This window comes from Pinus tabuliformis, chromosome 8, assembly GCF_031772625.1.
Source record: "Pinus tabuliformis cultivar Carrire ecotype Pingquan chromosome 8, CPIR1, whole genome shotgun sequence".
Lineage (NCBI taxonomy): Eukaryota > Viridiplantae > Streptophyta > Pinopsida > Pinales > Pinaceae > Pinus > Pinus tabuliformis.
This window is the reverse complement of record NC_142294.1, coordinates 692,081,695-692,095,924: the sequence shown is the minus strand read 5'-3', so window position 1 is coordinate 692,095,924 and position 14,230 is coordinate 692,081,695. Positions and strand designations below refer to the sequence as shown.

The 14,230-nt window shown below is 36.7% G+C and overlaps 1 pseudogene; it reads right to left on the bottom strand.

The window, feature by feature from the left end:
- Positions 1-9,747: 9,747 nt before the first annotated feature.
- Positions 9,748-10,705, bottom strand: LOC149237496 (polyubiquitin 11-like; annotated as a pseudogene).
- Between the last annotated feature and the right edge of the window lie 3,525 nt (positions 10,706-14,230).

Sequence of the window (14,230 nt, the reverse complement as noted above, 5' to 3'; positions counted from 1 at the left end):
ATGGAGTCCTTAAGGTATACGTATTGCTTGACCTTTATTTGTGCACTAAAATATCAAGTCTTATTTATGTTAGAAACTTTCTCAACATAGAATTTGGATTGCAATATTCCTGAGAACTCATTAACTACGGGATAAGATGATTATCCAGATGCCGTTTTACAATTTGCTATAAGGATTTAATAATTACAAGGAATCATTTTAGAGACATATAAAATAAATTTATATCAAGTGGTTGTAGTTTGTTCACGTCATTATTCACAATTTTAATTTTTTCTATTCAAATTGGCTATGAAGACATAAATATTTGTTGATTTGTTTTGACATAAATATTTGTTGATTTGTTTTGTTTTATTTTTGTTTCGTTTTATTTGATTGTTGTTATTATTTTTCTACCACAATATCACATTTTTTGACACCACACTTGTTGGCTTCTTCAATTTTTCTATTCCCCATCTATCGGTTTCCCCAATCAAAATGGTATTTTTATCGGTTCATGAATTATCTCAAATTTATTTAAGAAAATCAATTTTCTCTTGCTACAGTATACACCTTCCCTTTTGTGCGTTTGTAATAATTTAATAGGCTGAGTTAGGTTTTCCTTTTCTACTTTCATCCATCACTCTCGGAAACTGTTGTAAGAAGACTTTCTCACTTACTTAAGATCCACCTTTTGTGTTTACTTTCCCATGCAATGGTTATTCAGATCGTACTTAACATTGTTGTACCAAAACCAACATAGATATAGTAATGAGTTAGGTTTTCCTTTTCTACTTTCATCCATCACTCTCGGAAACTGTTGTAAGAAGACTTTCTCACTTACTTAAGATCCACCTTTTGTGTTTACTTTCCCATGCAATGGTTATTCAGATCGTACTTAACATTGTTGTACCAAAACCAACATAGATATAGTAATTTAAGAGATTCGTGGGAGGTTGACTTTAAAAATTATTTCCAAAATCAATTCTTAGTTCTCTAGCTATGTCCATTAGGTCCAAAGGTTGAACCTATGCTCTGATACCACTTGTCATGTTCCCTTCGTAGCCATCAATATATATTTTATATATACACAACATTAATTGTTGGTATAAATTATCTATTCATCTCTATTTCATTCTATTACACTACTTGCTCTTATATAGTGATGGTCATTTTTTAGTATAACATAACGTTATAAATTAATTTACTTGTTTCCAAGGGATTCATTTTCCTTTTATTACTCGTAGAGAACTTATTCTCACTCGCAACTATCTAGTCATGTCCAATAGGGTAGCCCAACTGGACTATGTAATATGTGACTACATTAAGCCCATATATATATTTATAGCCATTAATAATTTTTTTTATATACACAAAACAACGAATGTTGGTATAAAGTATCTATTCATCTCTATTTCATTCTATTACACTACTTTCTCTTCTATAATGATCGTCATATTTTAGTATAACATAACTTTATAAATTAATTTACTTGTTTCCAAGGGATTCATTTTCCTTTTATTACTCTGAGATAACTTATTCTCACTAGAAACTCTCTGGTTATGTGACTACATTGATGTTGAAGAAAATGTAACTAGCATTTACACCTTATGTTGCTAAGGAAACGTCGTAAGGCATAGAGTGGGGAAGAATAGAGACATGTATAGAGTGGGGAAGAATAGCATAGAGTGGGGAAGAATAGGGACATGTGAATGGACATTGTTGAAAGCAAGGGTGGATGATAATGAGTTACAATTGCAATAGTTAGTTATGTGTATTCTGAAAATGAATATTTTGTAAATAATAATAGTTTGTGGAAGAATTTATAAAAAGTATGCCATCAACTACACAATTTATATCTACATAAATAGAAGGCTAGAAAACAAGAATTTTAATTTATGAGATCCAATTTACATGGTTGGTCAACATGTAGAAACCCGATGTGTCATCGCTCTGTCCAAGTGGGGAATAATAATATGACAATGAAATCACTATTGTGAATATGCAGAGACATAATACTATGGCATGATTATAGATCGTTCTTGGCTGAATGACTTGCAATTGGCTTTCAAGCTGCTCGTTCACCATAAGTTGGATCTACAAAATATTAGTTGGATCCGAAGAAGAAATAAAGCTAGGACAAAAGTTCCAAATTTCTGAAATTGTTAGTTTCTTCCTTCCCCGCCTTTCCATTATTGTTATTATTATTATAATACTAATAATAATAATATTATTATTACCAGATAGCTCCCTGGATGTTGTCAAACAATTAATATTTATTTTATTAGAACAGATCAAGGTACGGATAGAAAGCTAAAATTTATGAAATTATTAGTTTCTTCCTTCCCCTCTTTTTCGCTCTTAGCATTATGACACTTCCTTTCACATCCTACAGTGGATTGAACTTGCAAGAAAATTCGAGGTGAATCTTATACCTCTGCCTCTTCTGTTCATTTTTGTACAAAAGGAGGTATATACATCTTCAGTTCATATTTCTAGCCATTATCAACACCTAATACACGCTTTTGTATACATGGAATTAAATTTTCATCATGTTTGAACTCAACTATTTGCCTTCCAAGGCTGGCTAAAATGGTTGTTGTGCTGAGGGCCTCCACTGCAAATATTTTTATTGACAATGGCCCTTACAGAGAATTTATTTTCAATCATTTTCAAGTGGCTTCTGTGGATGAAGAAAGTGCAGCAGTAGTTCTAGTAAGTTGATCAGTCTATAAAAGAAATTCCCATCTGAAGCCCTGAGTAGGCCCTGAGTCTACTTTACAGTTTCCAGCAGCAAACAAAATTTACTTTTATACTGGAGTCTAGCCTTGAACTCTTAAATAGAACTCTACACATGTATCCTTTCTATTAAGAGCACTGATTTTTTGTCTGTTCATTTTCTTTTCGAATGTGACTAATGCTTGTTCAAAACAATGTTGTCAGACTCTTTTCGGACTCCTGAATCTTGCCAAGTCCACTGAGTCGCCGCTGAAAAGAGTAACTCCTAGACACTCTTATGTCATGATCCCCACTTGCCAGACTCCTTTGAAACTTGCCAACACATATTCTGAGTATTTTTTTTTCTCTTTGCCAAGTCTGAAAGATTCTGCTGAGTCTCCCTGAGTCACAGCCCAGCCGAGTCTTAGAAGAGTCCAAGTCTGACACAATTGGTTTGAAACAATTTCTTTTTCAAGTCAGGTCAGCACATCTTCCTGTCCTTCCCACAATGTTTATGTATGTGTCCATGTGTGTACGATGTGTATGTGGATCTATTTCCCACTTTATTTCGTTTGAGTGAATCAATCGTTGTTAAGATGAACTTTACAACAAATCAGTTTGTAAGTGAGGTGTCATGAACATACCTCTCCACGAAAAAGCTAAACTCTTGTGCAATACAAAAGTTGTTTCATCTATGGAATGAAATTTTTTTTTGATACTACCAAATTCAAACTGGATAGAGAGAAATTTTTGTCCAATGTTTATTGAGAGTAAAATTAGTCTTTTAACTAGATGTTCTGTATAGGCAATTGTTAAAAATGGTCAACTAAGGTCAAATTCAAGTATGGATGGCTCCTCTATATGAGATGATGATGGCATTGGATTCCTCTTCTTGAGAGGACCAATTTTGACCTAAAGCACAATGGATTCTGACACGAAAAAATGTATATTTGAAGTCAAGCCCACAATGTTGGTTTTGGTCAAGGTCAGCCCCACAGTCATGTAGGCTCATGAAGCCCAGAAGACATGACCTTTGACCCAAATTTAAGTGTATAAATATAAGATGAGTTCACTCCATTTTGGCATTATCACACATGATTTTCTCTTTCCTCTCATGATGGATTCGACTTTCTTTGAGAAACTATCTCTCTCCCATACGTGAAAATTTTTGGAGGATGGATTTCCTGTGATTTTCTGCGGGTGACCTTTCCAGTACAGAGAGCAGCATTGAGCAGGCACTTTGACCAACTGTTTGACTGCAACTTTGATGGATTATTACTCTGCCAGCTAGGCCACACTTGTGAGTAGAGGAACTTAGCACAAACTGAGGTGTTTGACCACAGGTCTGAGGTAGGTTTAACCATAGACTATTGACCAAGTTTTGACCAGACTTTTGAAGGCTACCTTGACTCCATTTTGACTACCTAGAGAGGAATTTCTCTCTCCTTTTACCGAATAGATTGGGCTGATTTGACTAAGCTGTTAATCGTTGACTGCTGACTGGTTAGGATAGCTTTAACTGTTGTTGACTTCTGCATATGTGACTTTGAATTTTGGACATTTGATTGGGATTATCTATGGAAAGTCAATATATTGAGTTTGACTAACGTATCATTGTACTTATGGATTTCTCTCTCTGCTTTGATATTATCAAGAAGAAAAGATGTGTGGGTTTTCCCCCTTGTCGCGTTTTGCCCTGGCTTTAAGTCTGAATCATGGTGTCCTCTTGTCTTGGCTTGTCTTTTGCATTTATGTTTGATGTTTTTTCATTAGTCACTGTCATGTATAATGGTCAACGTGATTGCTAATGGATTAATGGAATTAATAATGGGCTAATGGATTAATGAAGTAACTGACCTCTGACCTAAGCAAAGAACATGTTAGCTCAAAAATTAACATTGTATTAGAGCTAGCTGAGGTCAAGCCCAAGCAAGAGGAGGAATGCAATCTCAAGAGATGAAGCAATGGACTATTAATGTATTTGAAGTGTCTTGTTGCAAGACTTAGAAAACATGAGAGGTCTCGAAAAATAATACAAGTCTAGGTATATGCAAGAGCTGGGCTAAATAGCTCATGAAGGCCATTAATCAAATTTGAAGATGCTAAAGTCCTCCTTTAGCAGCTAAACCACGTGTCATGATAAGAATTCAATGAAGAGTTTTGTTTTAAGAATTTGTTGATCTGAGTCCAATCTTCTCATTGGATAAATCAGTCAACAATATGTTTGAAGATCTGATCCCTTTGGCACCTTTGCATCAGAATTCTGAAGCTAGCAGTCCTTCCATCCAGTCACTTGTGGTCACATAAATTCAAGTCTTGTAAACAAAGATGTCCAACAAGCAAATTTCTTGAGGATCAAATAAGTGACTCTAGGGATACATATATCTATTTGGATTTGATCAATGAATTAAAGAGAGTCCTATGGAGCAATGAAGAACCGAGTTGTTGGCCTAGTTCTCTGAACCATTAAGAAGGAGCCAAGTGTTCCTATTGTTCTGAGCGCAAGAAACAATAAAGGTCTGCTATGCAACGGAGCTATCTCTCTTTTACATTCTGGGCCTAAGTATGCTTTTGTATAAGTCTTTTGAAAAGAACTTTATTCTCCTAAGAGGCCAAGAAAAGTGCAAGAACACAAGAATATGCCAAAGGTCATTTCATGAAGCCAACCTTGGAGAAAGGATTACTCTGTTCTCGATCTTTGGGTATGGAGGCAGAAATGTTATGGCTCGGTGAACTCTGTCTTATATTCTCTCTCACTCTTCAATTCAGACACTGAATCTGACCTATTCATGCCTCTTTGTTCTATGAGTTATTGAAGAGAAAAAGTTTTGTTAATGTCAATTGTTTTATCTAAGAAGATGCCTACTTATTCCTTGTGCTTGTAATAAGGCCAAGAAGCCTATGTCACATAAAGCACTGCTATATACTATCATGCTCTGTGAATTTGGCTGACCAGTATAGGTCATTGAGGCTGTGATTTCTTAATCTCCGGGCTATAAAAGAAGAAAGGTGGTGGACTTCTCATTCAACATATTTGTAAGGAAGTGGAGAATCTTTTAAAGGACAGTTCTAAGGCCCTTCATAATTTAAGGAAGTCGAGATTTTGTATGCATATATTTGCAAGCCTTGAAAAGGCAATCAGTGGGCATCATATGTCATCTATATTAGTAAAATCAAGGAACGCTGTTTTGTGTATTGAAGAAGAGGCGAAGTCCTTACACTGTTACAAGCGCATATACATACATATATATATATATATATATATATATATATATATATATATATATATATATATATATATATATATATAGATAGATATATATATATATATACAAGTGTTAAGAGCCTGTTCCATTCAAGCCAACTTGCAAATCAATAAGGAATATATATTCATGTCTTTGAAAGCTTCATAAGAGGTCCCCTAAAGCCAATAAAAATAGAGGATGCAACTATGAGAAGGGACGGTCCCTTTAGACATCAATCTGAAAATGATTTTTGAAGAATAGTAAAAGCCCTCCAAAATGTCATTATCTAGAAATTGATGTGATTTTGTTGAGAAGGTTTAGTGGCAGCCCTCCATGTGATCCTAGTTTTGGCTAGCAGCTGAAGGAAAGGAAGTTCATCCAAGAAAAGTATGCAGCTCCTTTGTGTTGGCACCATTGGATAAGGGTGACAGTACCCTTGGAAGTCTGGAAGATACAAGAAGTGCGAGGAACTTTGGAGCAACCCCTGTAGCAGCCTGTGTGAACATAAAATCAGAGGTATGGTATCTCTCAAGGTGCCTCATGAAGAACACATTGGAGGAAGGATGTGCATGGCTAATCCTATGTCTTGGCAAGCACGATGAGCAGAGGGAACTGTGAGGACCCTGATTTTGGCATCTTGATTAGGTCATGGGCACTTTGATGTGTTGAGCCAAGATCTTATGAAAGATGGTCTTATGAATATGGATGTCTGGATTCGAAGGACCCCTCCTCATCATGGATTGGGTAATTTAATGCATATTACCCATTTAATGCAGTAATTTAATTTTTTTAGGTACTTTTGATATGCTATTTGCGGAGGTAATATTTCATTGTTCTTACAATAGGAAACATCTAAACATTCAAGTGTGTTGATGTTTCTGTCCAACATATTCAGTCGAAGAGTAGTCGTATAGCATTCAAAACTTCTGTCAAGGTGATTCGAACATCAAATGAATTTCTCAAAGGAGCTTGCGACAGGATGCCCCACCCACAGGTCTGCGCTTTGACTCTAACAGGCTTCTCCGCTGAATCCACGCAAGCAAATCCTCCTCAGGTCATCAATGTTATGGTGAAGGCATTGATTGGCATAGTGGAGAGGACATTCATGGTCAGTTCAAAGCTGACAGGGGAAGTGGCCCTTGGATTAGAATGGGATGCTCTTGAGGACTATTTCAAACTACTGGATATGACATTCGATGATCTCTCCCCAAGCCCTCTCCAAGTTCCGCTCAAACGCTCATGGCGATGTGAAGACATTTCTCAGCGTAGGTCTCACCAATAATGGAAGGATTCGCCCCTGCCAATAAAAAATAATAATAAAAAACAATATGACTGCCCATGCCCTAGATCCGCCATCCGCTAGGTTTCAGAACGCTTTCACAGCACAAGCACCCGGTGAAGGACAACACAAGAGCCTAGCTCACCGGAAGAAACACAAACACTGATGTCTGAAATGTACACCCAGAAAGGTGCATTGTTGTACTCGTCGGGCATCACAACTCTAGTTTTCCTCCTGCGCTCTACAACCACTGCTTTCCTCTTGCGCTCTGCAGACACTGCGAAGCCAAAAGTAATGAGATTGATACCATGCTGTAATCGGTTATGCTGACCATTGCACAAACCGTTTCCCAAATGAATTTGTAACCATTTTGTAACCATTCTGATCGAATGGTTGAAACTTTTGCAATCGTCTAACATAGGATCCTATGGCGTACAAGGATGACAGGTGGGTAGAGAGGGGAATTAATTTCAGAGGGAATGCCTTACAACGTAATTAAGAGTTTAAATGCATGTTGAATAGTGATGGTCTAATCCCACGACCTCAACCTAGTTATCATGTCATGATTTGGCATGAACGACAATCCTCAACAATTTTCATGCCTACCAAAGTCTATTAAACCAACTTTTCTTCCCATTCTATTTGGTCAACTGTTAAACAATAAGCATGAAGTATACACACATGCATTACAATAAGCATGAAGTATACACACATGCATTATGTTATGTCTCTGAGCCATGGGTTTTGTACTTCGAAGTGAACCAAAAGGGGTTAAGATTTTGCTGGATTATCCAAAACGTAAGAAATGCACTACAATGTTGGATGGTTTCCATTCATAGAGATGGAACATTTACTTGAACATCTAGGGGAACAAATCATAAGATGGGAATTCCAAAGAGCTTCATGAAGAAGAAGCCATGGGTTTTGTAGTTCGAAGTGAGCCAAAAGGGGCTAAGATTTTGCTGGATTATCAAAAATGTAAGAAATGCACTACAATGTTGGATGGTTTCCATTGATAGAGATGGAACATTTACTTCAACATCTAGGGGAATAAATCATAAGATGGGAATTCCAAGGTTGTAGATGTATATGAAAAGTACAAAGAAACTTATCCTTCTATTTTATTTTCATAGAAGTTTAAAGAAAACCCTGGAAATCGAAAATTATATTTCCCATTATGGGTTAGTGAAAATTCTATTTTATTTTCATATTAGTTTAAAGAAAACCCTGGAAATCTAAAATTAAGTTTGCCATTATGGGTTAGTGAAAATTCTAGGTGATCTCATAGAACGTTAAAGAAAACCCCGGAAATCCAAAATTAAGTTTGCCATTATGGATTAGTGAGAATTTTGGGTGAACATGAGTTAAAGAGTAAAGGAGAACCTGGAAATATAAAATTAAGTTTGCCATTATGGGTTAGTGAAAATTCTAGGTGATCTCATAGAACTTTAAAGAAAACCCCAGAAATCCAAAATTAAGTTTGCCATTATGGATTAGTGAAAATTTTGGGTGAGCATGAGTTAAAAAGTAAAGGAGAAATTTGGGACTATTCAAAAATTTGCCATTATGGGTTAGTGAAAATTCTATTTTATTTTCATATTAGTTTAAAGAAAACCCTGGAAATCTAAAATTAAGTTTGCCATTATGGGTTAGTGAAAATTCTAGGTGATCTCATAGAACTTTAAAGAAAACCCCGGAAATCCAAAATTAAGTTTGCCATTATGGATTAGTGAAAATTTTGGGTGAGCATGAGTTAAAAAGTAAAGGAGAAATTTGGGACTATTCAAAGGGAAAAACGACAACAAAAGAGAAGAAAATGAAGCAAAAAAAGAGCAATCCTATTGTTAAAAAGCAACCCTAATTCACTTGGGAACAATATTGAGGTGGAAGACTTAGAGGAAGAACAAAGTGATGATGATATATTTATCAAAAGCTTGGTAAAACACTTTAAAAAGTCTTACACTTCAAACACGAGTAAAAACAACGAAGTCTTATAAAGTGTTTACCAACAAAGACCATGTTATAGAATCAATAAATTCCGCAATTTCAGAATTTGAGGACAATCTCTTGAATAAGGAACGGGTCAAGTTGGAATCCATTTCGGTTTTCATATTTTTAACCTTTAAAAAAGGTTAGGTGCCATGTCCTCTCACATTCGATGAAGTTTAAAATCATAAACAGAGTTTTCAATGATATCAACGTTCTAAAATATCTCCGTTTTATCATTCTATTCCTTTTCATCATTTTTAACCCTTCAAAAAAATTAATTAATTATTTACAACATATAACTTTAAAATTTTCTAATAAAACCACTGGAAAATATATCTAAGATATATAATATCATAATATTATTTTTGGAAAACGAGTTCCAGAGCAATAGTTCATGAACACATCACAAACCATCATAAAATTAACCTGCAAAGCTTTAATTTTTATTGAAAGTTCTCTTCATAAGAGTGCCACATAACAACATACTAAAAATAACCAGTAGAACATATTTGACAGTGTATTTAATTGCCAGCTAGCTAAGAATTCAATGAAATGCGCATTTAGACCCTATTCATTAAAATATATGTCGAGAATTTCGACACCCACCACGCAGATGCAAAACAAGGTGAAGTGTAGACTCCTTCTGGATGTTATAGTCGGCCAGAGTTCGCCCATCCTCCAGCTGTTTACCAGCAAATATGAGCCTCTGCTGATCAGGAGGAATCCCTTCCTTGTCCTGAATTTTCGCTTTTACGTTATCAATCGTATCGGAGCTCTCAACCTCTAGTGTGATCGTCTTGCCTGTCAACGTCTTCACAAATATCTGCATACCACCACGGAGCCGAAGGACAAGATGCAGGGTTGACTCCTTCTGAATGTTGTAATCCGCCAGAGTCCTCCCATCTTCAAGTTGCTTCCCAGCAAAGATCAATCTCTGCTGATGGTCTTGCCGGTCAGGGTTTTCACAAAGATTTGCATCCCGCCTCTGAGCCGGAGGACAAGGTGAAGAGTCGACTCCTTCTGGATGTTGTAATCGGCAAGAGTGCGTCCGTCCTCAAGTTGCTTTCCAGCAAAGATCAACCTCTGCTGATCCGGTGGAATCCCCTCCTTGTCTTGGATCTTGGCCTTGACATTGTCAATTGTGTCAGAACTCTCAACTTCCAGGGTAATTGTCTTCCCGGTCAGGGTCTTGACAAAGATCTGCATCCCACCTCTAAGACGGAGGACAAGGTGAAGAGTGGATTCCTTCTGGATGTTGTAGTCGGCGAGAGTGCGTCCATCTTCCAACTGCTTACCGGCAAAGATGAGACGCTGCTGGTCTGGTGGAATTCCCTCTTTGTCCTGAATCTTGGCCTTTACATTGTCGATGGTATCAGAGCTCTCCACCTCAAGGGTTATGGTCTTACCGGTCAAGGTCTTCACGAATATCTGCATCTTTAAACGAAATCAACACAATACACAACCTGCGTAATCACGGAGCATAATTAGAAACCCTGATTAACATTTAAAGGCGTAAATAAGCCAAAAAAGCTCCCGAATTTCGCAATCTACACTCGTAGCCGAAATCATCTTTTACAGATCTCGAGCAAGTTAAATAATTTAAAACCAAAAACAAGAGAGCAAAATGAATCCTCGTGGGATACAAAGACAAGTTAACAGAAAGAGCATAACCTGACAACATCTATATGTCTAAAATCTGGAAGAAAAAGCGGAAGACAACAGGGAAAGGATTCGAAACAAAGATCAAAGATAGACAGAATGGTCGACTGCATGAAAGACGAAAAAGATAGAGAAAACTGATACCTGAAGGAAATCAAACGGAAGAGAGCACAACGATCGCGTTCAGAAAATCAGCCAATACTGTAAAATGCAATGAAGAAGAAGAGGCGTGTCGCCATATTTAAATGGCAGCAAGGGTAAGATGGTCCGTTCGTAAAGGGACACGTGTAGTCGTTCCAAACCATTCGTTCTGGAATATCTATTATTAGTGTTGGTGGGAGAAACTGCGAGGAACGTGGGGCCGTTGAGAAAGAGGCGTGGAAGAGTCGATACAGAGCAGAAGGAGCGTCCATGTAACCGTATCGATCTTCGCCGCGCAATTGCTGGGGAGTTATTAACCGCGTGGAGTATCAATCTTCATCATGCGATTGCTCGAGAGTTTGTAACTATGTGGAGGTATACATCTTCATTGTATAGTTGATGGGAGTTAGTAACTGTTTTTAGCTATTAATCTGATGGTAGAAGATGCTTCTATCGTCTAACATAGATAATCGATGGTCCATAATCGCACACGGTAGCAGCCGGGGATGTTGATTTCAGAGGGGAATGCCTTACGGTGTAACTAGGTTCGGTTTTCATGACATTGTAATTATAATTTTTGAAGAAAAAGAAAATAAATTTATTATTCCATGTTGCATGGGTTTCATGAGAAAGAGGTTTTATAGATGGCTCCCATTGAGATCCTTAGGATTTATATTTAAGGTCAAAGAGTCAAATTCATGAATAAGAAGCTCTTCATCAGCCTATGTAAAATGTATACAAGCCTAAACCAACCCTCCAAGAGAAAGCACAATCCTCCAAAACAAGAACCAAGTAGTTTGCAATAAAACCGATAAGGAGAACATCATGTTAGACTCAGATATATAGAGCAATTTTATGTCGGCTCATATAAAATACAAAATGGTTCAGTTGTTAAATTCGGCTAAAAAATGGAGACATAACCACTATTTATACCCAGATGGGGTATCTGCAAAAGCTCAGATAGAATCTCGGACATTTCTGAAATTTCAGAGGTGTGGTATAGAATCTCGGATGGCCTAGAAAGGACAGTATCTTGGAAAGGGTACAAGAGTATAACATCTCAGTTGAGCATTTCAGATGATCATCATGATTACAATTCCGTCATACTAGGATAGTCTTGGCATATATATCATGATAGGATCATAGTACAAGAAGCTCTCAGCTATACACACTAGACATCATTGAAGCGTTCAAATATCTCAGTATGGAAGTCTCATCAACATGATGATGACCTTAGTGAGAAGTGCAGTAATGATCTAAGAGAATATGGAGATATGGTGCAGCAGCTATGTTCTCCTTGTTGTGATGAGTATCTTAGTGAAGGTGCATCAACTATGAGCTCAGCGAAGGAACAATGTTGATGATAATCTCAATAGTAATATGAAGGATTTGTGAATTGGTCTTGGAGTGGCCTAGTAGGTCAAGGGTTATGGTCTTGGTTTTTGTCTATTGGAATCTCTATAAGAAGAAATTTGTGCGGGTTTTCCTCTCCAAGAGGGAGAGGTTTTGGCCCTAGTAGAAAGCCAAAAATATCATGTTCTTGTCTCTGTGTTTTTGGTAGCAGTTTGATGAATTAAACACACACTAATAATAAGAAGAAGATGAAGCTAAGATAAATAGTAAAAGCACTTCACAAATTGTTATCAAGCCTAGAAGAGTCCTACTAATAATAATTTCCCTAGATTCTTCAACATGGTATCAGGGGTAAGGTGCATAAGTCAAAGGAAGGGCAGCAAAAGAGACACACAAGGATCAATCCTCAAGAAGGGCATCAAAGTAAGGTTAATGGTTTTGTTAAGAATAAATGATAAAGCTTACAACAAGAAATCTACATTAGCAAATAAACTTTCCTCCATAGTCTTCATAAAAAAGGCCACCAAGAACCTTATCAATATGACTACAATGCAAGATAACTTAAAGTCAAAGATTATCATCTTGGAGAAGGTCGAAAATCTGAGAAGGAGTCTTAATCTACACTACAACAAAAGGAAAACACAGTACCTTTCACAGTCTCGGTGCTAGCCTCCAAATTTTGGTGTCATTACAACCCATGTCATACCACAACAATCTTAATGACTTAAGCAATTTCAATGATTGGTATTGAACAATCATCTAAGGCCACAAAGATGTTTTCTCATGCTAGTCAACTCAAGCAAGGTTCTACTCTATCAAGGAGCTTTGCAACAAGTTTACAAAGACATATAATCACAACATACATTTCAAAAATATCACTTTAGAAGGAGAACACAATGCCACATCTTGGGTGGACATCATGACAGTGCTCTCAAAATTCTTGATTTTGATTCCATACTCTCACAGTAAAGGAATCAAATAATCTAAACATATCATAAAAGGCAGTAGTGCTTGGTGATGAACAATGCAAGGAAGTCTCAAGAAAGGTTCTAGAAATTTATTGTACCAGGCATCTCAAGCAAGAATCTCATTGAAGGAGATCATTCAAGAAAGCATCAAGGTGAAGATTTCATCTCCACATGACAAGTATCTTTTCATTTTATATTCAAGTTTGGTTAAATGACTTCATGATTGGAAGGATATCTATGAATTGGATGGGTTATCAAGATTCCTTGCATGAGGAAGGAGGATATACATAGTCCTCTAAGTAGCTGAAGTCATCAAAAGGTCTCGTCTGAATTTACGAAAAGGGATATTTAGGAAAGATTCCCCCGCATAGAAAAATTAGAGACATCAAAGTGATGTAGATGATAAACTCGTTCACTTAAGGTGCAATAAATAAGGTCAAATGAAATCTTATCTACACGGAAGTAAAATGCAATCAACATATATCGGATATCCTCACAAGGTGTTATATATAAGATCTAGGAATGAAGACAACCATCATTGATTCACTGGCAAGGTAACAAATATCCACGAAACAGAAGGTTACCTCATTCAACAACTTGTAGTCTTTATGCAAGATAGAGAAGGACAAGTTGACGGAAAATTTTTTGAAGGTTAAAAGAACTCAACCATGTGCATGAAAGGAAGGCAAGGTTGGTTCTCAAGCAAAACAAAATAAGTATAGTTAAGATTCAATGCTATAGAAATATTTAGGAAGCTCTTATCACTGAAAGATGGATGAAGCTAAAGAAAAGGGCCAAGGAAATAGGGAGTAACAAATCTCTCCTATGAGTAAGATAGTATCCCTAACGAAAAGGTCCTATCATAAGCTCCTATATCTTGTGTTATAATATATGAAAATTGT